At 38.3% G+C, this 23,022-nt stretch overlaps 1 long non-coding RNA gene across 1 annotated transcript in view; it reads left to right on the forward strand.

The window, feature by feature from the left end:
- The first annotated feature begins 1,222 nt into the window (after positions 1–1,222).
- The window catches only part of LOC132109517 (uncharacterized), a 37,784-nt gene continuing 15,984 nt past the window's right edge, over positions 1,223–23,022 (forward strand). Inside the window, exon 1 of the long non-coding RNA XR_009424510.1 lies at positions 1,223–1,920. This is a non-coding gene — a long non-coding RNA (uncharacterized LOC132109517). The remainder of the gene's footprint in view (positions 1,921–23,022) is intronic.

Here is a 23,022-nt window from a genome sequence, read left to right on the forward strand (position 1 = left end):
AACAGTAGGTGATACACCACATCAGTGTCACCTGGTGAAGACTCCTATTTGGATAACGTAACCAGGTAGATCAAGCGTCAGTCCTGCATCCGCGCACTTGAAATGTGTATACAGTGAGGAGAAAGAGATTAAGGAAGGCAAAGCTGAGCATCTTGGTTAAGCAATAGCTCAAAATGCCCTTTTAACAGTAGGACATCTCGGTGTGCTTAGTAAAAAATGGGAGCATTTGATCTTTTAAAACTGTGAATCTCCAATCCAAAGTTAAAGATCTTCACGAGTTAATGATCCAAGCAGTATTAAAGTTTTGGAAATAGCTTACAGTTCCCTGAGTAAAGTTCAACAGGTTCTATCAAATACTCTCAGTAACTTTTCCATGGCGCAATCTGATAGCCTACCCAAAATACTTCTCCTCCTTCACATTTGGATCCTGTTGAGCGATGCGATCTCAGTGCTGTCAGTCTTAAGATCAAACTCTGTGATTGCTTTTTTTTTTTTACACTACTGACATTTTTGTTTCAACGAAGAGGAAACAAACATGTTGGCGGAGAAAAAAGTAGAGAACAGATAAAATACAGTTGCTTTAAAGATCGAAACTAATAAGAATCATAAAAAAACACACAATACATTTTACATCAAGGTTAAATGTAAATGATGTTGTCAACAATTTTATGTATTTTGTAAATGATATAAGAGCTAACACCTAAAGCATACAAACTCCTGGGGAGGGAGTGAACTGTGGCATCACCAATTAGAAATGAACACAGAGGGTGAGATCACTGTCATGAGCACCACCCTCCTGAAGTGACGGTGGATGTTAAGACTGTGTGAAAATATAATGGATTTAGGAAAGAAAACGAATTTTGAAGCAATTAATTTAAGGTTCGTATGTTTATTATTTGACGTGCAATCATGTTAATGAATGGATGTTAAACTACAGAACTGGTATCTGAATCGGCGGGCTATTATGTTGAATTTTATATAGCCAACACAAACTATTCATGTGAATAAATCAATAAATACATAAATCATTTTTAAAAATGAATAGAAGTATCATGGCTACAATGAGGGTAACTTTGCAGGAACTTCTGTCGGTCTCACAAAATATGATTGCATAGGCCACATTTGCGAGAAAAATTATAACACACACACAATGGCTATGAAAAACAGGAACACCAAGTACACACACACACACACACGCACACGCACACAAAATTTAAGTGATGTTTTCCTATGTTATTCTATTATGTATTGGTATCTGTTATCCTTCTGTATTTTTTAATATTTTAAAACACAAAATGTATTTTAAGTTATGTAAGTTGTTATATAAGTTTGTAAGCTATTATCCTTTGTTTTATGTGGTTTCATATATTATGTTTTCAATTTCATTTGCAAAAATATTTTTGCTTAAAATATTTAGAATGACATGAAACTTGGCTGGATGTGGGATGGCGAAGGGAGGTGCCAAAATAATTATTCTGAAGGCAGGATAATAATTTTTTTAATTAAATTTGTTTTAACCTAACATTTGAAGCACCCCTATCCTATTAGTGTAGCAGACCACACTACTCGACATTATTTTCCACAAATTTTAGAGATATGTTTTACATTTAGAAACTACTTTAGTTATTATTATAAGTAAATGTTGAGACACCCAGCACAAAAAAAAACTGTTCTTCAACAGATTTACAAAACGTTATTGCGTTCTAAAATGTACTTTCGTTGCACATGCAGTCATCTATTTTTATATTTGTAACTATTATTGTTGTCTTCTAATAAAAAAAAAAGATGAACTTTGATCTGACGCTGAAATACGCTTCTATTAATTAATTTTAAAAAACATTTAGGTTCATTTCCTGTTGAGGTAATGCAGGCAAGCTTTGTTGTTCACATCTCCTTTCCTGGCTTTCTCAAACAGTCAAGGTAAGTTACCGGAAACGTCTCTTAAAGTATTTCATTCTTCCTTGTGTGCTTGTAATGAGTGGGTTTACTTGGTTATAATGTGGCTTTTGCTCTTATTAGGACAGTACGCGCCTCATCTGTAAATATCTGTAAATTAGCGGCTGTGTTGTTCTCAAAAAGACTGTTAACATTTTGGCCAAAGAGGGAGAAATTTCAATTCCAACTGGTGTATAAACCAACAGATGGGCGTGGAGACGTGCACTTGGAGATGTGACAAGTGATATTTGAATTCGTTACTGACATGATGAATTGAAAAAAAAGAGATCTCAATAAACTTGTCACTCAGTCTTACACAGGTCCAGTCAGATTCGAGCTGTTTTCCATAATTGTAAGGCCATATTTCTGATCCTCACAGGCTCTGTGGTATTTGGCTTTGCACTCTAGTCACTCAGGGTCGCAAACCTGCAGGAAACATGGGCTGCCATAGCAACAGAAAGATGGCCTCTGAAGGCTTAACATTATTCCGCCCTAATAGAAAAATAACAGCGCCAAATCCCGTCCTTAGTGAGGAAGCATATTTGGTAGAGGCAGGCTCCCACCTGTGAGCCATAGTTGCCACACCACTGTGCAAAGACCAAAGGGAAAAAGCCCTTTTTAAAACGCTGTGGTCGGGGTGGGGTGTGTGCCTGGTTTCTAACCAAGCCACAATCTCTGCAGCTGCAAACAACATTGCTTCAAAATCCCTTAGCTGGCCTGTAAACAAATACAAGATGCCATTTTCAGTGACAGCGACAACCTTGTTAACAACTACTGGTTGTTTTATTTAATTTACCTTGACTGGATTATGTTGGAGAATCCAGCCACTGCATACAGTAACATGGAACCAAGTGCTGTAAAATCCTCCTGTTTCTATGAATCAGTCTTTAAAAAAAGTCTGGTCTTGTTGAAAAGGCTGTTGTATTATTGTTGGGTTAAGAGGGATACTGGCATGCCATTATATTTTGTGTCTGTTAATTAAACCTATTTCTGAAGCTCATAGACCGAAACAAGTAGAATATGTGTTGTGCTGTCATTGAAATCCTTTGCTATTTGTCCTTGTGCCGATTCTGTGCATTTGAAAATTTGAAAGATTAGCAAAGGCGCAACTGCAGTGGAAAACAATATTGTTTTCCCAGAACATTCATAGCATTTCCTTTTGTTTTTGTTTTCTGAAGCCTCTTTGATTTTTCGGGCTGTGATCACCAAGCTCGGCTCTTATTGTGGCTTGATGGTTTTGAATATGCTATGACAGTCATAATGGGCAGCATCAAGGATTTCTTTGGACCACGCACTTCATTCTTGGTGTAATTAAATCTGTACAGTATACAAAGTTGACCAACGAGAGGGCAACCTCCCCTGCTGATCACCGAAGGGAATCCTACTGAATCTCTCCCAAAGCCTCCTGTTTCAGAGCCTTAAACTGGGCACCTTTCCACATCAAAGCACTCCTGAGCGCTTGCTTCTCAAGGACTCACGTGTTTGGGAAAGAATGGCCTCTACATAGAAACGAACACCGCTGGTCTAATTTGCCTTGCATGGCCCTCCCCATCCCCCTAGTGTATGTGCAGCCTGGGCCTGATCTGACACAGCCGTGGCTATCTGACGAGATCACATGGAGAGTTGCGGGAACTTAAAGGCGAGGAGTTACTCTGCATCCTACCAGGAGCCTCAAAAGGACTGTATTAAAATGCACTCGATATGCCGGTAAGGGCTTTCAAAGTGCTGCGCACCCTCTAGCCCCGGCAAACTCAAAGGGCATCTGTGAACCCATGGTAAGGGGAATAAGACCCCTATTAATTTAATGAATCCAGGGTATTAGTATGCCTAACCAGCCTCCCATATTTCATCTTTAGTCAAGTTCAGTGCAGCAGTCTACTAACTTGGGAGTGACAAAGACAGATGGATGTTAGATGAATTTTAAGCTACAAGCACAACGATTTTGCTTGAGAATCTCAGGTGACTGCATTTGTCTGGTAATGCTGATTAAAATGAAAAATAATTAGGACTTTTAAAAAAGCAAAAATGGAGTTTGTGGCAAAGCACTTACAATGAAAGTGAATGGGCCAATTTTTGAAGCACTTAAAAGCACAAATGGAAAGCTTATAGTTCTATAAAAGCATTTAAAATTATAGTTCAGTTAAAACTTGTTTATTATTTTAGCTGTAAAACTATTCAAATCATACTTTTTAACAGTTGTTTTATGGTTTTATTTTGTTGTGGGAATAAAGTTGTAAAATAGGATATAATTTAAGATGGTAAATGGTACTAAGTGTTTTTAAACTAACATCATGCATATTGTTGATGTCTTCTGGCTGTACTGTTAAAGCAGTGCATATTTTCATGTTTACAAATTGGCTCTATTCACTTTAGTTGTACTGTGGGTGCATCACTTGTAACAATGTTTATTTTTCGTAGACTGAGCTTAACTTAACCAAACCTGAATCTTTCCTTCAGGAAAACCAGAGAAGCACATCTTGCGCTATTGTGAAAGTTTGCCTCAACATTTGACCACACTCAAACCTGCTAATAAATCATTAAAGGATAATGTTTAAGAAATTGGGCCATCAAATTTGCCAAAAGATGATAGACAGGAAGCATATATTTGCATAATTTCACACCCGCTTGGCTGTAAGCTGGGAACATGCTGGTCATAGTGATAGAACTGTGAATCTTAACCATGTCTCACTGCAACTGGGCTGTGTTAGCTCTGCATCAGACTTGTTTGTGCCCAACAGAGGGAAACATAATGCGGCGGCTCCTCCCTGGACATCGCGCACCTGAGAGGGGTGGCTGATTTTGTTGTGTTTGTGGTGGCCACATGCAAGAGATTAGGCAGATAGTGGAGTTTCGGACCAGGAAGAGGCAGCTGCTGGACCTAATTAAAATCACAGTAACAGAAACTTTTGTAGCCGCACATCAAAGGTCTCAGACGACGTCCGTCTGCAAGCTCATCTCTGGGGTGTGAGGACCCGATGTGACCGACAGCAGTTGCATGCTGGGCCACAAGCCTGACCCCTGGTCCAGCAGCTCGGTCGGGCCCAGGTTTACCTGTGCCGTGCTGGCGAAAGGTGATGCGCTTCATCTGTGTTTGTGCGGCGTCTCCGTCCTGGAGTGCAGAGAGACAGAGAGCAAATGGTGAGAGGTCAGCAGGAGAGGGCAAACTTAAGAGAATCACACATGGGGCACATTTACCAAACACTGTCTAGAGGTAACATGCATTTTCAACTGATATCGCTCCTTAGGAGCACATGAAATGTTCACAGTGCCTTTGTACTTGCCCCCCTGACCTCAGTTAAAAGAAAGAAAAAACTGCTGCTTTGATTGACTGCTTGCTTATTTGCCATGATAGTTAATTATCCAGTTCAGTCATTACCAAGACAGAGGGGTTTTAAAATTTCAAAGCCAAAGTATTGTTCACTTGATCTGGAAAATGCACTGAGAGAACATTTTAACACCACTGTAGCTGGAGCGACTCTGCATTTTTCTTTTTCTTTTGAAATTAATTAAAGCAGACAGTGAAAGAAGGATGTTCAAAACTAAACAATTAAAATCTCACCCTCACACCTTTTAATGTATCCATCCTTCACCGGAACTTCATGTGTGCCTGTCATGGCAACCATAAACCTGTTATGCATTTGTCCATCACTTCAGCCTTATTCTGTAGTGATGTTATCTGAATCAAAGGTGCCGTAAGTCAGCGTTCACTCATAGTGATGTAAATAGTTTGACATTGTCTGCAGCACTGCCTACTTCTGCTTTATTGTTGTCAGACATCAAGTGTGGTTTTCCCAAGATTCTTTGTCATTCTGATTTCTATTCAGACTCTTTGGTTTTCCATCATGTAGAGTTGCTTTCATTCTGCTAATAATGTAGTTTGTTACAGCCTTACAGTTTGTAAAAAATGTGAGAAAGTCCTGGATAATGACAAAAACAGCTGGCCCGACCTCTACATTATTTTTATTCAGTTAAAATTTGTTTATTATTTTAGCTGTAAAGCTATTCAAATCATATATATATATTTTTTTTTACAGTTTTATGGTTTTAATTTTTTTATTATTATTTTTTTACTATAATTTTTTACAATCATTGTGTGCTTTTAAGTTTTCTGACATTGGGTTTGCTGAAAGGGTTGGTAGGTCGGAGTTTGGGAGAAGGCATGTGGTTGAAGAAAATCAACAGGTGCCTGGTACCTAAAATAGCTGCTCATGTCAGGGCAACTGTGCATTACCCACTGACCTCTAGGAACATGAACGTTTTCTTCTTCTCTTGTCCTTTTGACCAAAAGCTGTAGAAAATAGATAGAATGATCTATGCATATTATTTGGAAAGAAGAGCAGCCCATGGCATTGTAGTTTTTGCCTGTTGAGTGGGAATATAAATAACATGTCAGCTGGTTTTCATTTTATAATGGTATCTGCCACCCTGGCCGTCCAGGCCACGTCTTGTAGAATAGTGTAAGGGCATTTTTGTGGTGGTTGTTCAGCTTTGTGGCACCCTGCTTGGCAGCAGGTTGTGTGGAAGCCTGCTTCAGGCTCCTTCAGCAAGCAGTCATGTGGTTCAATCTCGTTATAGCGATTCTCCACCAGTCTCTGCTTGAGCAGGCCTCCCCGAAATGTGTCATGAGCAGATGTCTTTATAGAGCAGACTAGTGGCGAATGGAAAGGAGAGGCTTCTTTGGCAATTTTGGTTTGGCAGTGCCCTGTCCCCCTCAGTCTATCGATCCCAGCAGTCATTTCAATTTGGTTTTTTGGTCTCTGCTGAAGTCAGAAATACTGCTTGCCTCAGCAGGGCAGACAGAAGAATATAGTCCAAGACCGAGATTCACTTTTCCTTGTATTTCGCAGGCCCGCACCTCTCATGTGGATTAAAAATTAATAATTCATCAGGGTCCTTAACTCCATGCAAAAGGGCTGCTTTAGACTCTGAGGATAGCATCTAAGTCATGATGTCTAAATTTAGCTTTTAGTGCAATTAATTAACCCCACATTGGGAATTTATCATTGATTAAAAACAGCAATGATTTAATGTTTAACCTCAATAGAACAGGAACATGAGCCGACCCACATTACAGTGAAGCTCCATGGCCTTTATTTCACTTCTGGCTAGAATAATATATGTAAGTGGTTAGTTTGGATCCTCTACACCACAAAATGTCTTTGAAAATGATATTTTGCACGATGTGACAAAAGGGACTGTGTAATTTACAATCATTTGTTGTTCAAAGCAGCCAACGGGTAAAATGGTTTGGCAAGTAGATGCGCTCTATGTATTTTTGCATATTTAGTTTTTTTCCTGAACTGAACTGAATTTCTTTTCCCGTGCATAATTTTCATTTTAGGGGGCAACTCTCAGACATTATTGGAACAATTGTGTGTGTTTTCTATCCATCCGTTATACTCTTTTCTGTTTTGGTGGGAAATAATGATTGGCCTATTCACTGATTATTTTTACAGCATAAATTAGAGTTGTCTAAGCGTAGGTGAGATGCAGTTAGTAATATTAATGAAGAACAAAATTTAAACTAGCCGTTGCTTTTTTTCCTCAATGCATGGAGCACAGTTTCTTGCTGTTTTCCTGTCTGTTCATTGTGTCTCATTTTACTATATATAAATTGTAAGATCTCCATCATAATAAAATAAAATTGTTAAATCAATAAAATCATAATTAAAAAACTCACATAAGAAATAAAGATATAAATGCGCTAAAGGGGAGGCTGTCTTTCAGCGTCACAGTTCTTATTTTGAGTCTTAATTGTGGAAATAAACTTTTTAAAAGCACAGTTTTTTGCATGTTATTTTGAAGTAGGTAATATCGGCCATCTAGATAATCTGCAAGTCACAGTGCTTGTTACGTAAAGTCCTGTTTTAAAGTTTATTATACAACGAACAGACACAAATATTCCAATTCAACTTCTTTTTAAACAAATATCAAAAGTCTCCCATATAAATAATGAAATAAAAGTCAGAAGTGACCTAAAACAGCATGCCTCTTTATGCTCAAGAGACCCACAGTACAGACATTTTTTTTGTGGAAAATATTAAAATAAACATAAAATATAAAAATACAAAAGCTAAAAAGAATATGGCATTAACAGGAACATCACTAAACTCTCCGCTGTGAATACTGTATTTAGGCCGCCACATTCACAATGAGGGAAAGTGATAATAACCCAAAACAACCTTTTTATTCTGGAGGTGCTTTCACACCTCTACCGAAAACACCTTGATGTGGCACTTTGTATTGTGCTTCACACTACACGGTAATGGCGGCTTCCCCCGGCATTGTGTGTAATGAAGCCATCGCTCGTGACTTTGCGGAGTGAGCAGAGGTCATCGCTGACTCTTCTTTGTTGTTGGGCATGGGTGGGTAGGGGCCATATCTATTTGATATCAGTAGTACGGGCTCCCAATGCTCATTCAATGTTAATCTTGCATTAACGTGCTGAGCCACTGTAAGGTAGTGCTAACCCTTCCCCCCTCATCAGCCATGTTTGTTTTTGCTGGCACTTCATTATCAAAAGGCTAACTGCTTTACAGCGCCTCCTGCTGCTCCACCCGGAGGAAACTTGGGCACATTTGGAATTCAGCCCTCAGATTAAAAGGTAATCAGAATGGCCGGTCTCAGCATGTCGAAAAATGTGATCATTCTGTATTTTGTTATTTAACAAAATGGACCGCGGTCAGTCTCTACTGTGATTTTATTTTCTTTTTTTTTACATAAAAATCCAGCGCTTTGAATTTGCCAAGATTCATGCTCAAACTCATGCAATTGATAATGCGAATGTGTTCCCGATGCTTTTTTTTTTCTGAAAAGTTACAACGTCCTGTTTTTGAAAATGCAAGTGATTCTCGCTTTGCCATTTCGGATCTTTGTGGAAAATGAAGGAATTTCTTCAGGAACGGTCAGACTTTAGATAGGAATCTCCTTTCCTGTAAGTAAATCCTGTAAGTTTGCCTGCATTTCTTTCCAGCCGGTTTTGAGTTTGTCCATGTCGCTTCCAATTAAAGCTGTGTCCGCAGACGAGCGTAGTGGTTTTGGAGGGAGGCTGTGAGCTTCAGGCGGGCTGGAGGTGTTAGGTGAACGGGTGGCTTTAGGGGTCCTGGTCACGGCTTCTAGTAGCATGAGGTGAATGAACAGGATGCCTGTGCCCACCATGTGTGACCACTAATGAAGATGCTCCCAGACAGGACCCTATCACCCTAGTAACAAGATGTCTCCATAAACAAGCTGCAGGACATTGGCAGGCCACTTCCTGGTTTTATAATGTGACCTGCTTTTCTGCAAAGGCAGATCACAGGCCTGACTCAGGGGATGTGAGCAAATTTATGAGTCGTAGAAAAACGTAGAAAAAATATAACCCTTTTTTGTTGTCCTTAAATGTAGTTTGCCCAAATATCCCACCCTCTTTTACAGTGCCGGTTACCTTTCCTCTGACGTTAGCTTTTGTCCTCATTTTCCATTGTCCTTGATTGCTTTAAACATTGCTTGAACCTGTTTTCTGAAATCACGTCTCATTAGTATAGAGCCATAAACCTGCATGTCAGTGGCCCACATGCCTCTTCCTGCAAGGGGGCTTTAACATCTTCCCCTCAGCCAGTTTACACTCAGACTTGTCACCTGCTAAACACAAAGTGCTTGACAACAGAGAACCATGGGAGATGCGTTTTTGACAAATCTAACAGATAAATCATAGCATCTGCTGTGAGGAAATATGGTAATAGAGTTAAGATGGCTGAATAGTCTGTGGAGTTGCCAACACATTTTGCCTTTTACTTTTAGTGACACTTGCAAAAAATATATATGATCATATATTATCTGAAATATTCTTCTCAAAGTGGTTTACTGTTTAATTGTCGTTTTCTTTGTGTTTTATTTAATGTTTCTTTAGTTTAGCTTTCAGTATGCGAGTATATGTACTTTCCATAGAGGGAAGTCTACCGATGTCATGTTCATATTTTTCTCTTCCATTTTCTGTTTGATTTAGTTTAATATCATTTTAACAGAAAAACAGCAATGTTCTTTGTTTTTCAGTGACATAAAACATGCAAACATGACTTTTTTGATTGAACGGCACAATACCTTGAATCTCTAGCTATTTTTTTATTGATATCTTGTTTCCTTAAGTCATATTTGAACAAAAAAAGTCGCTATACAATAAATTATTATTGAACTGTAATTGAGCACTTTTGTTATTTATAAGCCGTTCTGTTCCTTGAAACAGTGCTCACATTTTAAATGACTGGTTTTATGAAAATTGTGTAAACAGTCAGCTAACATTATATATTTGTTGAATGACTACCGTATATTAGTTTTTGTTTTCAAAACAAACAAATGTTCTTTAAAAAAAAAAAAAAAGAAAAAACACAAAACATAATATGCCATGTTTTATTACATTATAAATTATGTGATATAATGAAATACATAAACACACCGCACATTAATGTATAAGATACACAATGTACACAATTGTAGAGTCGCAACCACATAATAACATTTGTATTCATTTATTCTGTAAATGTCATTAGTTAATTGAGGGTGTGTTAATTGCACTGATGAAAAATTATAAACCTGCCGACGAGGTCATTAAAATTGTTTTTAAAATAATCATCTGTAATGATTTGAATTTGTTAAAATCAGTCTTGATTTACAGCAAGATTTAACGGATCTTTTTCGGAAAATGTCAATGTTCATATTAAGTCTTATTTTTCTTATTGTATAATAAACCTTTATTTTAACATTAATTTAAATAGGAAATTACTACAAAAGTTTAGCAGCTATTTAGGAAAAACTAAATTTGTAAAATGTTGAATTTTGTCAAGTATTTGAAAGTTTCAAAGACAATTAAATTTAAAAGATAACTGCATACTAATACAATTGTAAAAAGCGTTAAAGTGCATTATAATGTGGAAAAAAAGCAAGTGGTCTTTTTTTTTTTTTGTAAAAAGAGATGATTGATTAACTAGCTGCAAAATGCTGTAAACCGCATAACATACACACTTTTCCCCCCTGAATTAATACAATAAATTCTAATAAAGTTCTTCATTGAGACTGCATGACATAGGGTTATATTTAACCTAAATCCATTTACTTTTTAACATAATAGTTTTTTTTCAAAGACTCTTTCATGTTGTTTAAAATTTGAATGTTATATTATATTATATATATTCAAATATTATTAGTTCTAATACTTGAAAAGCTTTACAATGCATGACTTGAACGTTTTTCTCGCATATTTTCTCATTTTTAATTAGTGCAAAGTTTGTTGTTTGTATTACAGACAGTTGAAACTATAGAAGCATAGAAGCGTTTTGATTAAACAATGAGTGTTTGAAAACCAACAAAAAAGCCGTTAATGCATTCTCAGCTTATTTTGCATTTTTGATTTCTCCATCTGTTTCAGAGGACTTTTTTGTTGCATTTCTTGTATTGTTTATCTTGCTGGTAAAGTTTTCCCGCAGCATCAAAAGCTGTCTCGGGTCATTAGGTATTTCATGGCAGAATCTAATTGGCAAAACTTTCTTTCATTTCCAGTGAGGCTTTTTACTTCTTCAAGGAGAGTGGTCATGAATGGTTTATACTGAGTCATAAACTAATCATAGTTAATGATAGGAGGGAATCGACAGAGGCGCAGGCCTGATCAAAACTGCTCTCTTATTCAGATGGTTCCTCTGTGTGAGAAGGGAAACACTAGGAGAATGCTGAATGAAAGCATACCATCTGTTTTTCACATGTTCCTCAGTGTTGGAGACATCAGACTCTGTCATCAGCTCATTTTACACTTCTTTACTTAGTGCCACTCAAACTCCATCTCTTTTAATTGATATTTACAGTCATCTGTTCATTTGCATCATTTTATGGCACACCAGTAGATTTGCACTATTTAGCAATATGCTAAACTCTCATCTGCTAAAAGTACAAATTGTGTATGTGCATTTATAATTATTAAGTTTAAGCACTGTGTGCTGTAGTACCGTATGTATATGTTTGTGTATTTATATATAATGAATTACATTTATTTATTAAATATATCTATTTAGATACTAGTGTACATTGCAAAAAAGTTTTTATAGATAAGTTGTTGGAAGAAAAAGTCAATATGATGCATTTTCAATATTTCTCCAATGCTACACTTTATCCATTTTGTTTTTGATCTTTCATTAAATGTCTCTTTCAGTCCATAAATTCCGGCCAGGGCAATATAAGATTTCAACAAATTATTGACTACGCAATTTCACTTCACTTTCTCAGTTTTCATTTTTACTTATGCTTTTTTATTTGAAGTAATCTAGTTTATTTTGTTTCCTAAGAGAATATCTTGCAAAACCAAAAATATTATATGCGATATTTTTATACAGACACTTGTAGACTTTAACACTTAAGACTAACCTCAATAACAACATTCTACAAACGTTGCATAAAAATGCGCTCTGAATGTCACCGCACAATAAATAAACATCAGTGATGACAAAAACAACAACAGTAATAGCATAGTCAGCAAACAACAAACCTATAAGGGTAACCGCAAAATTTATCCTGGCTGCAGTGCATGCTGGGAACTTGTGAACCTTTAAGAAATGAGCTGCTTTCTATGTTATGAAATCAATTTAAATAGTTGTCATTTGACAGGATATTTATGTGGTTTTATGTAGGCTCAAATACATTTCTGATTAGGCCTATCTGTCACTCAGAAAGACCTGTGTACTGAATAAAATGCTTTTTTTTTCTCTGTCCGCTCATGAAAAAGTCCAAAAGCAAACAGTGAGTTCTTACTATTCTGCCGTGTCCATTTCTCTAGTCAAACTCTCCGAACCTCGGAGATTAGGAAAGTCATTCCAAATAAAAAATAAAAAATAAACTCTCACATGATCCCAAAGTTAACATTACACACAGAAAAAAAGGATGATGGGATAAAGGCCTTTTCCCTTCTTTTTATAAAATCTTTAAAGAAAAAAAAATCAAAGAGACTCATATATGAGGCTGTCATATCTTACAAACTAATGAAAGTAATTTCTTTACTGTAAAAGATTGATTTTCTCCACAATGTCCCTCTAGCCTTAAAGACATGCTCCACATATGTGCTATACTCAAAGAGGAGTGATGCAACAGCATATGTTTATGGTTTAAATCAACTCTCATTTTTTTCCCCTTTTGGTGTGATTTATCCACACAAAGGTGGAGAAACAAAATTCATATGGATCTCTTTAGAAGCGTGCGAGAAGGAAAGGAAATAGTTGCATAAACATAAAACTGAGCTGTGTTAAGATGCACAAAAAGGGGCAAAGTTTTAGTTACAAAATGGGGCAAGTTAATACCGAGGAGTGTTACATCACCAATCTTTTTCCTCTCAACAAAACAAAGTACCCAAACTGTGGGTGGGGTATGTGGGTGTGTGTGTCTGCGGGAAATAACATCCTGGCTGTGGATAAATCAAGAAAGAAATGATAGATCTTCATGTCATTATGTAGAAAACCACAATCTATTCATATCTGTGTGCGATTACTCATGCGATGGGAAATGCGATTTGCGCTGCATTACCACAAATATTATATCACTTACAACTCTCGCTCACTACCGCACAAAGAGGCAGCCATTTTGTCTGGCTCTCTCTGAATGTGCCTCCATTCTCATTGAATGACACCTAGACCATCATTTTATATAACATTTATGATGCCACAACAAATGCCCATGTCACATGTTCTCGTTTTGTCTGGCCCTGACCGAAAATGCACATTTTGAGGTAGCGCCTATGATTCTCTTCTTCCGCTCAGAAAGCTCCAGACACTATTGAGTAGTAGCTACGCCACATGCCTCCCTTCTTTTCTTTCTTTTTCACGCACACACATAACACACAAATGCACCAAAGCACCCAACATGGGACAAGATGAGGCTCATTGAAGAGCCAATCTCACACCTGCTCCCCCACCCACCGTGTCCACACACACACACACACACACACACACACTTACACTCGCTCTCACACTGAGCTTGTTGTCCAGAGGTGACTTTATCCTGAATTGACAAAGTCAGCCAGAAGAGAAAATCTAGTTTGGACTGAAAAGGTAAAGTGAATAACTAGCAAGTGACACCGCAGATGATGTATTAATCAAATGTTGATATAATCTTTCTTTGCTTTTATTAGGCCTTTCAATCAAGTACAAAATTAATTTCATCCAATCTGAAGATGGCAAACAGCTAAGGAATTCTGTGTGAGCACCCGCATGGTTTAAAACACTCTGAAAGAGTGCTTTAACATAATTAGCTACTTTTGCAATTAAAGGCTTTAGAACTCTTTGAAGATGTATAATGTCCTTAATTAATAATAGATCTCCCAAATCACATAGCCTTTTTAACATCTCCACATCTCAGGAATATTTTAACGGAATCAATACATTTTTAATTTTTTCTTGACAGGCCGGGTCAGTGCTGAAGTTTTGTAAGTATATTTTCACAGGAGAACACAGGATCCGTATGACCAACTATTTCTGCCAACACAGCAACTTGAAAATACATCATCTGCAACTCATGATCACCCTGGAACAATGGTGAGTAATGTAATCCCCCTCAAAAAACACTTCTTTCAAGCTTAGCTGTGGATATTGTTTAGCGTAGAAGGCTTTATCTCATTTTTTTAACACGGATGCATTTATTTATTTGAAATTAAGGTTTGTTTGTTCTTTCAATTTAGCCATAGTCCATTTTCAGCACATGCACCTTCGGCCTCACCAGAGTGCAAACAACATCAACTCACAATAACCTGATCTATCAATCACAACACGGCCTAGTAAAGATTTATATGACCGCAAGAACACTTGCACAACTTACTGCACACATGTACATAAACACTCACCTTATTCATTTTCTTTATACACCTCCTTCATAATGACGGTTTATGATGTGTAGCTTGGAGCTTGCTGGACCAGATCTATTTTCTTCTTAATCTTGTGCAATTTCTAGCAGTCTGACTCAAAGTCTCAGCCCAACTAGGAGAGTAAGGCACGGAGCTGTACTCCATAAATCTACACAGGCCAGGCCTTCACTGGTCAGGAACGCCATGGGAGTGTCAGGCTGCTCTCCGCTGGGGTTTTGGGGCAGGATTATGGATTGAGACACACAGCTGAGAGGCTAAACTTACACTTTTCATTGCAGCTTCAAGGGGGTCTCGATACTTCCTAGAAGCCAGATTCCAGGCCTTTCATTTTACCCCTGCAATGAATGGAGCATTAAGTACTGATTTTTTTTTCTGGGTTCGTTTATGATGTGCAGTTGAAAATTTAATTTGCCCTGAGAAATAAAACTAAAAACAACAATGGCTGCTTTTTTTTTTTTTTTTTTTTTTTAAATTTGGGTAGTGCAAGACGATAGAATGAAGGAGGCACACATGGCATGCTTCAAACGCCTTATTCGCCTATGTAAAGAGAGAGCAGTATGCCCCCTTCTGGCTCTCTTCTTTTCTCTGTTGTCCTTTCTTCTTGCTCTTTTTTCCCCCCTTCCGTATTTTGAAATGTGAGTTATCTTTTGATCTGCTCTGACTGAGCGAGAGGGTCTTAGGATTTGTGAGAGTGACTGCCGACTGATTTGGAGGGACAAAAAATCTCCATAATAAGATGTTAGCAGCAAATGGGGGTCCAATAAACACCCCTTGTCTTCTGGTGTCCCTCGCTCCCCACAAAACGCTCTAGATCCTCTGCACTGCTCTGTAATCTTTGTGAACTGTCTTCTCCTTTGCCCTTATAGAGCTCTGGAAATGTGACAGTGCATCTTAAGAGGGCCACCTCAATATTGATATGGCTCACTTATTTTCCAGCTGAATGGAAATGAAGACTTTCTCTGAGGAGCTGTTTCATCTTGCTGTAAATCTGGGGCACAAAGAATATTCTCAGTCACGGTGTTTGCGTTTTTTACTACTGTTGTACCAAAAGTGTGCTACACTGGGGTTGCAGCCTGTGAATGCCATCCGAATTGATAGATGCTATGAAACCAGACACCTCCGATCTATTCCTGCGGACCATACCAACCCAGACGCTTTCACTCGTTTCTGTAAGACAAACTATTACCTGATTAGCTGTGCCAAATAAACCCATCATCCTCGGATTGTGCATGTAGAGGAGGACAGTTGTAAGGCCACCTTCTCGCTAGCTTACCGTCCCCTTGCCCAGCACCCGGTGCCACAGACTTGAGCATTGGCACTGATGCCAGTCTGTGGTCCAATGTGCCAATACTGGTGAGGGACTGGGAAGAAGAAAGAGACAGAAAGACTACTGGTGGTTTCAGCATGCCCAGGCCGGGTGTGGGTAATTACGGCGGGGAGAAGCCGATTAGCCTAGACCCGAGCAGCACAGCGAGGGGGACGGGCCCACACCCAGCAGGGAGGGGAGTCTTGCCACAGCGAAGACCAATCAAGTGTAAAGCCCAGTGCAGACCCCCGGCCCTCAATTCAGTGGGAAAAGGCTTGGCTGGCGGTTCAGAGCACCGCAACTTTCACGGATTAGTTGAGACTCTATTCTGGCGGCTGAAAGGGGAACACAGCACGAGAGCGGGGCTTCAATGTGCGCGCTTGGGCTTGCACAAACACACACACACACACAAACACACACACACACACACACACACACACACACACACACACACACACACACACACACACACACACACACACACACACACACACACACACACACACACACACACAGACAAAACCTCTCAACAGCTGGGGAGAGGGCTGAAGCCTGCACCATGGCAACGGCATATCTCACATTTGAGTCAAAATAAAGACACTTTGGGCTGGAATTGGAATATTTATTCCCCACCTCTAATGTAGCACGTTAGCTCTCTTCATTTACACTGAGAGTGTCATACCTCCGACTAGCAAACAAGGCTCGGAAAACAGTTTTTTAATGCTTTTTTTGTTTACCTCCCCCGCCCCCCAAAGCATAAATTGAAACTTTATGCTCAGATCCCCAGAAGATTTGCGTGCATCTAAAAAATGGTCGCAAAGAATAATAGTTTTAATCGCAAAACACAATCAATCTTTTTTTTCACAGTTGTTTTGTGTCAAACGCCATGAAAGCGGATAAGGCATTTACACTCACAGATATAATACTAGCTGCTCAGTGATTACGAGTTACAGCCTTTTGTGAGCTTTCAAGGCTCATTTTATTTCATATTAGCCTCTCACTATCTATTTGATACCTATCATTTCATTATTATGTTGGAGATAAAACTCATACAGCTTGCCACTTCTTTGGTAAGCAGTCCAAAAAAGCGCATTCTTTTTGTGTAAAAATATCACTGCTTGATAATGGACAGAAGACACACGCTTGCTCACAGACACACACACTCACACATGTCCAGTTTATCACACAATACCCATAATCATTCCATTACCCATCTGCCAGGCACAAATTGAAGCAGTGCACTTGTTATTATTCACATTTATTTATTTATTTATTTTCTTTTAACTAAAATTGGTGACAGTGCATTTTGTTGGAACAATTTACATTCTATTCCGAGTTATTTTACTGGCTGAATGGCTATCAATCTGCCATTTTTAATAGCACCAAGATGCAGAGGTGTAATGGACATATGTGTAGAGATGGAAAGATAACACCATTATCAGAGCAGCTCCTCTCACTCCCAGCCAAGATAATACCTAATTGGACTTATTATCTAGATTCGCTTAAGTTGTTTGTACCTGTTATCACGGAAGGTGACATGCAATTACATTGTCAGCTACTACAGTGCCATTGATGCAGAATAAAGCATTTTATGTATTTTAAAAAAGCGTGTTTGAGTTTGTAACCGGTGGTTTTTACTAGATGCTTTTTTTAATGCAGCTGTTTTAAAGCACAGTTTGGGGTTCATGTCATTTTGGGGGCCAGGTGGTGTTGGTAAGTTTATTTATGAGTGCTTGCGCTCTCTCTTCCTCATTCTGTGTAATGGCCGTTCTTCAGCAGGCTGCAGATAGAAATCTGGTATTCTGTGAGATGAGATGATATGAGGAGAGGCCCCCACAAGCTTCCAGGGGGCTCTTCTTGCTCTCTGTCCTATCATGTGCACTGCTCTCTGTGTGCACTGCTTATTGCATATGGACTTTGAAGTCTCGCTGTTCTGTCTCTCCCCCTGTCTCTTTATCTCTCTCTCCCTTTCTCTTTTCTCTTTCCCTCTTTTCTTCCCGCTCTGGGTTGCTTTTGAAGCATTTGCGTTCTATGAATGGTTTTCTTTAACGCCTGCTTCCCCATGCCTCTCTTTTCTCTCTGTGCTCTGTAAAACAGTGAGTCTTTTTCCTTTCAAACAACGTCGATAAATTACAACTTGTCAAGTGTCATTTCCCTTGTTTACTGCCATTTTGGGCATCTCTTCCCTCCTGGTTCTCCCAGCGTTTCACATTTAATTGCGTCAGTAATACTCGTGGAGTTCACCAGTGTGGCACGTTCTGCGCTCTGCCTTTATGGCAGTGGGACGGAAACTATTAAAATATTTTCCAGGCTTCAGGAGTTTTATGTGTGTAATTTGTGTGTGTATACCCCACTGTGTTACCACCAACTACGAAAGATATAACCGAGTTAATGTAAAAAAAAAAAAAATGACAGTGTGCATGAAAAAAAGTACCACAAAGTTGTTTCTTAGGGGTCCCTGTTGTAGCTCTCCTATGCAAACGGCCTAATTTATTACATGTCAGCAAAAGCCAACAACCTTTTATTACCCAACAGTAATTTCCCATATGTTGAGTGTTTATCACCACTCAGGGAACAGAGTAGTAGGAAGTGTAGAACTGGTGGTTCACTGCAGATATGAGGTCTTAAATAAAGCTAAAGCTTCACATAGAGAGATGGTCTGAATAACCATGGCACTTTCTGTATCAGTAATGTACTGTATCTGAATTTTAAGTCAATATCAGCCATAGAAAGAAGCTGACATGTATATTTGACCATTGTTCCTGGCAGTCAGCCTCCTACTCTGTGTTAGTTCAGTTTTTCTTGGTCTCCATCTTCTCAAAGAATCAAATTATTTGACCATGAAGTATTACATAAGCTCTTGTTAGATAAGTAGCTGTGGGATAATGTACAGTAGGCGTGCAAAAAACATTTCCCTAAGATTACGCAAAAAGACACTTAATGTCATATTCCTGACCACCCTGTTGTGTAGTAAATTTTGTGTTATTATTAGGGATGCATAATATGTCAGTTCTATATTGGCCATAGGTCAGTATTTTTTATTTATTAATGCTGTTCAAGATTTAATTATACATGCTTATTTTTCCTACTTTAACATTCAGGTGACCGTAGCCGTCATCTAACATTCAATTAAATCTAGCTATCAATTAATATAAAAAGTCTTTCAAAATACACTGAAAAAATGACCAATTAAATATAATCTTTAGCAAACCTCAAAGTGAATATCCATTATTGTACTGAACGTTCTCATGTTGTGCTGTCATTTAAAAATGGATTGAATTGATTTCAGTTTTTACTGTTTTATTTTTATTTTATTTATGAACAGTAATGTAGTAATCTTAATAATGGTCAGCACAATTATTTATATTATATAATATGTTTAATATCCAGATTTCAACCAAACGTTATCGTCTTATGCTATGACATTTCACAGGGAATCTCGCTCATAATAGGGTCACACCTTCTGTGTTCCCTTGTTTGATTGATTCAACAGTTGTAGAAAAGTGATAGGGTCGCAAATTTTGTAATTCACGAAGGCCACTTCTGAACGTTTTTCACTGAGATTTTCTTAGCCTAGAACTATGATTTGTGTGTGAAATCTACTTAAAGCCAAAGTGCTGGAATGACTAAAGTGTTTCGTGGGTGGCACAAACTGAAAAGTATTTGAGTCATCCTCTGTTTGGTGGTACACGGGTCTAACCGAAGCACTACAAAAATGTCCATGGTATGCTGTCCATAGTAGTGGATTTGAGAATGGAGTTAAGGGGGTATGAAAAAGTGTGATGCAAGCTGAGGAGAACAGAAAGCCCTTCTCGGCTATTGTTGGAGAATCCCACAGAGATAATCGATCGGCCAGCCACAGGTAGGCAGTCTGTAGATCATCGATGTGAACTGGCAAACATCAACTGACTGCAAAACACCTTACCAGAACAACACACTCACATACACACACACACACACACACACACACACACACACACACACAGAACGCAGATATAAATTCATACACACACTCTTATATTAACCTTACTGTTTACCAACCAGAGAGAGAAATGCTTATAGAAAAAGACATTCTTTTCGACTCAGAAAATAGTTTTTGAAAGGAATAAAAAAAAGAACCGGGCATTTCTTTTCCCCGCCGGAGTTGATTTGCTACCTCATTAGGCCACAAAATGGTATCAGATCCGTCCATCATGCTCGCAGCATCCAGCAGCGGTTGATCTCTTGTGAGACTCCACAGTCCATTTCATTCAAATCCCCCCTCTCGCTGAACAACATGTTCTCGCTCTGTCTTTCGGTCTCTGGCCATGTACAGTAACTGCCGCTGAGCGTGTGCCAACTGTGTTTGATCAGATGTCACAAAGCATGACTGAAACGCATGGGAACAAAGTCATTAAGACTCCAGCTCTCATATACCAGGGCAAGTGGAAGTCTGAATCATCAGGTCCTGCTTTGAGCGCTACTGCGATACTGCAGCTCCTTATTCATAAAGAAATAGGTTAAGCCTTGATGTTTAAGTCAGAGGCGGCAAGTAAATCTCTTAAAATCTTTTTATGCTTGTTAGACAAAAGGATCTAGCTTTGGGAACACATCTTTTAGTTTTGTCATAGCAGAGTCTAAGTCCAGTGTTTTTTGTTCCAGTTTTTTCTGTTTTTGTTCTCGCATAAGAATTCTGTTTATATAATTTCTGGTAGCTTTACTGACATAAGGCATATATTAGTGAAATTCAAACCGAATGCCTGTGGTGTGATGTCAAAAGGATTTTGTTCTCTAATGAGTGTCTGTTGTTCTTCCTCAAACCTTAAGGTAAATGATCAGTCCTTACATGCAAGTAGATTTTTTTTTTTTTCATAATTACTCATGCAGCCTTCTGTTATAGATAATTGGGCTTGTGACATCACTGAATTGACATCACTGAATTCAATGATGAACTGCCTTTAACTGTCATTTTGCATTATTGACACACTGTTTTCCTAATGAATGTTGTTCAGTTGCTTTGACGCAATGTATTTTGTTTAATGCACTATATAAATAAAGGTGACTTGGCTTGACTTGACTTGTATATTATATGTTCATAGGCAGCCAGTGTGTTTTGCAGTACTGTAGGCGATCAGGTTGTATTAGTTAGGTGTGGAGAGGAGTCACAGTCTGACCAGCAGCATGGGGGAGTTTTACTGGACCTCCAAAATGAAACAAACAGGCTTTATTTGCTCTTTCCTACTGAGACACAGGAAAATTATTAGCCACAAAGTGCTGCAATAAGAAATAGATTTTCCAGGCCTGATGAATCCAGCATTTTCCAGCTGAGGCTGCTTCTCCTGGGCAGCAGCGAGCAGGAGGGACTGGAAATTGGATCCTTAAAAAAGCCCTACCTTTCACTGATGGCTTCATGACAATCATATTGTCATATATTGATGTTAACTGTTTCCAAAGCAGACATGAAGATCTCTTTTTGGGTAAGTGTTTATCTAGCTTGAGAAGATGTTGAGAGAGGGTAAAGCACTCGTCGTGGGACTGCTGAATGGTTAAGTCTTGTTTCAGTAATAAGAGCTTCGTAATTATACTACTTTCCTGAGATATTATTGCAGACTCCTTTCATGTCTTAATTACAACACAGTGAGATCTGAAAGTTCAGTTGAAGCTTTTTCATGAGACCAAAACAGAGTAAAATATTTTTAACTTTGTTTTTACAGTTGTGCGTATTAATATGCATTTCCTGAATTTCTCAGCCATATTTGCTTCTGTACTGTATTCTTTCAAAGTGCTATTGGTTAAGCCAAAATTGGTGTGTCAGGATAGTGAATAACACACTTTAGTTTTAAGAGGGTAAACTCTTATTAGGAATATATAATATATTGGTTAACAAAATATATTAGATATATTAATTTATCAGGTTTTTTTTAAACGTTAATTTTTATTTCCATTAAAATTGAGATTTAGGCCTAAACCTCAAACATCTTATAAAAAAATGTTGTCTTGATCAAATCTCAAAATACATTTTAATATTGTGATACCTTAATTCTCTCGCTTTTTTTTTATTTTAACGTTTTATTTATATTTATTTGCTGTTTATTTAGAGAAGATATTATATAATTTATATACATTAATGGTTATCTTTTTTTTCCCGCATCATGGAAATAATTATCCGTTTTTGATTGTATTACTGTCAAAAAAAAAGAAACAAAATCACCATATTTGATGCATCATGAATAGGCACAATAAAGTAAGTGATCAAAATATGTTTTAAATATGAACAGTTTTGAAATTCTACAGCCAGACCTGTAAGACAATATGATGTGAAGAGAGCATTCGTCTTCTGAAGGAACACTGTTTTCATTCTTTTCACCCATTGCTGTTCTGTAAACAGGCGGGTTTAGTCAATTCTCAATCCAAACAAGTTAGTGTTCCATTGATTCAGTGGCCCTTACCACATTCTGACTTACAACAAAAAGGCAGTCAGTGACTTTAAGGACACTTGCTCGCTCAAGCTAAATGTTCATCCACTGGCTAATTAAGTGCTCTGAAAGAGGGCACATCAAAAGGAGCCATGCATTTGGAATCGCTTGCACCGCCCCTCGGGTGCAGAGGTCAGCCCTCTTGGAGAGAGAAGTTAGGATATCCCAGCTCCAGACCTCTGCCTGGTAACCCCTCACCCCACCGGAGATATCAAAGCTTGGAGAGCAGTGGGATGCACAGCCATCCCAGAACAAAAACAGGAACACTTCAAAGCGCCAGCTGGAAAAAGACAAGAGAGAAGGGGAGAGGAGGAGAGAAAATAACACAGGACAGCTGATATTAAATTCCATCTTATTCTGAGTATATTTTAGAAAATGAATATAATTAATATCTCTGAGTTGTCATGCATCTAAAGTGGTCTTACCGTGCCGCAGCCTCGCTAGAAAAGAATTAT

The sequence above is a fragment of the Carassius carassius genome, chromosome 29 (assembly GCF_963082965.1).
Source record: "Carassius carassius chromosome 29, fCarCar2.1, whole genome shotgun sequence".
NCBI lineage: Eukaryota > Metazoa > Chordata > Actinopteri > Cypriniformes > Cyprinidae > Carassius > Carassius carassius.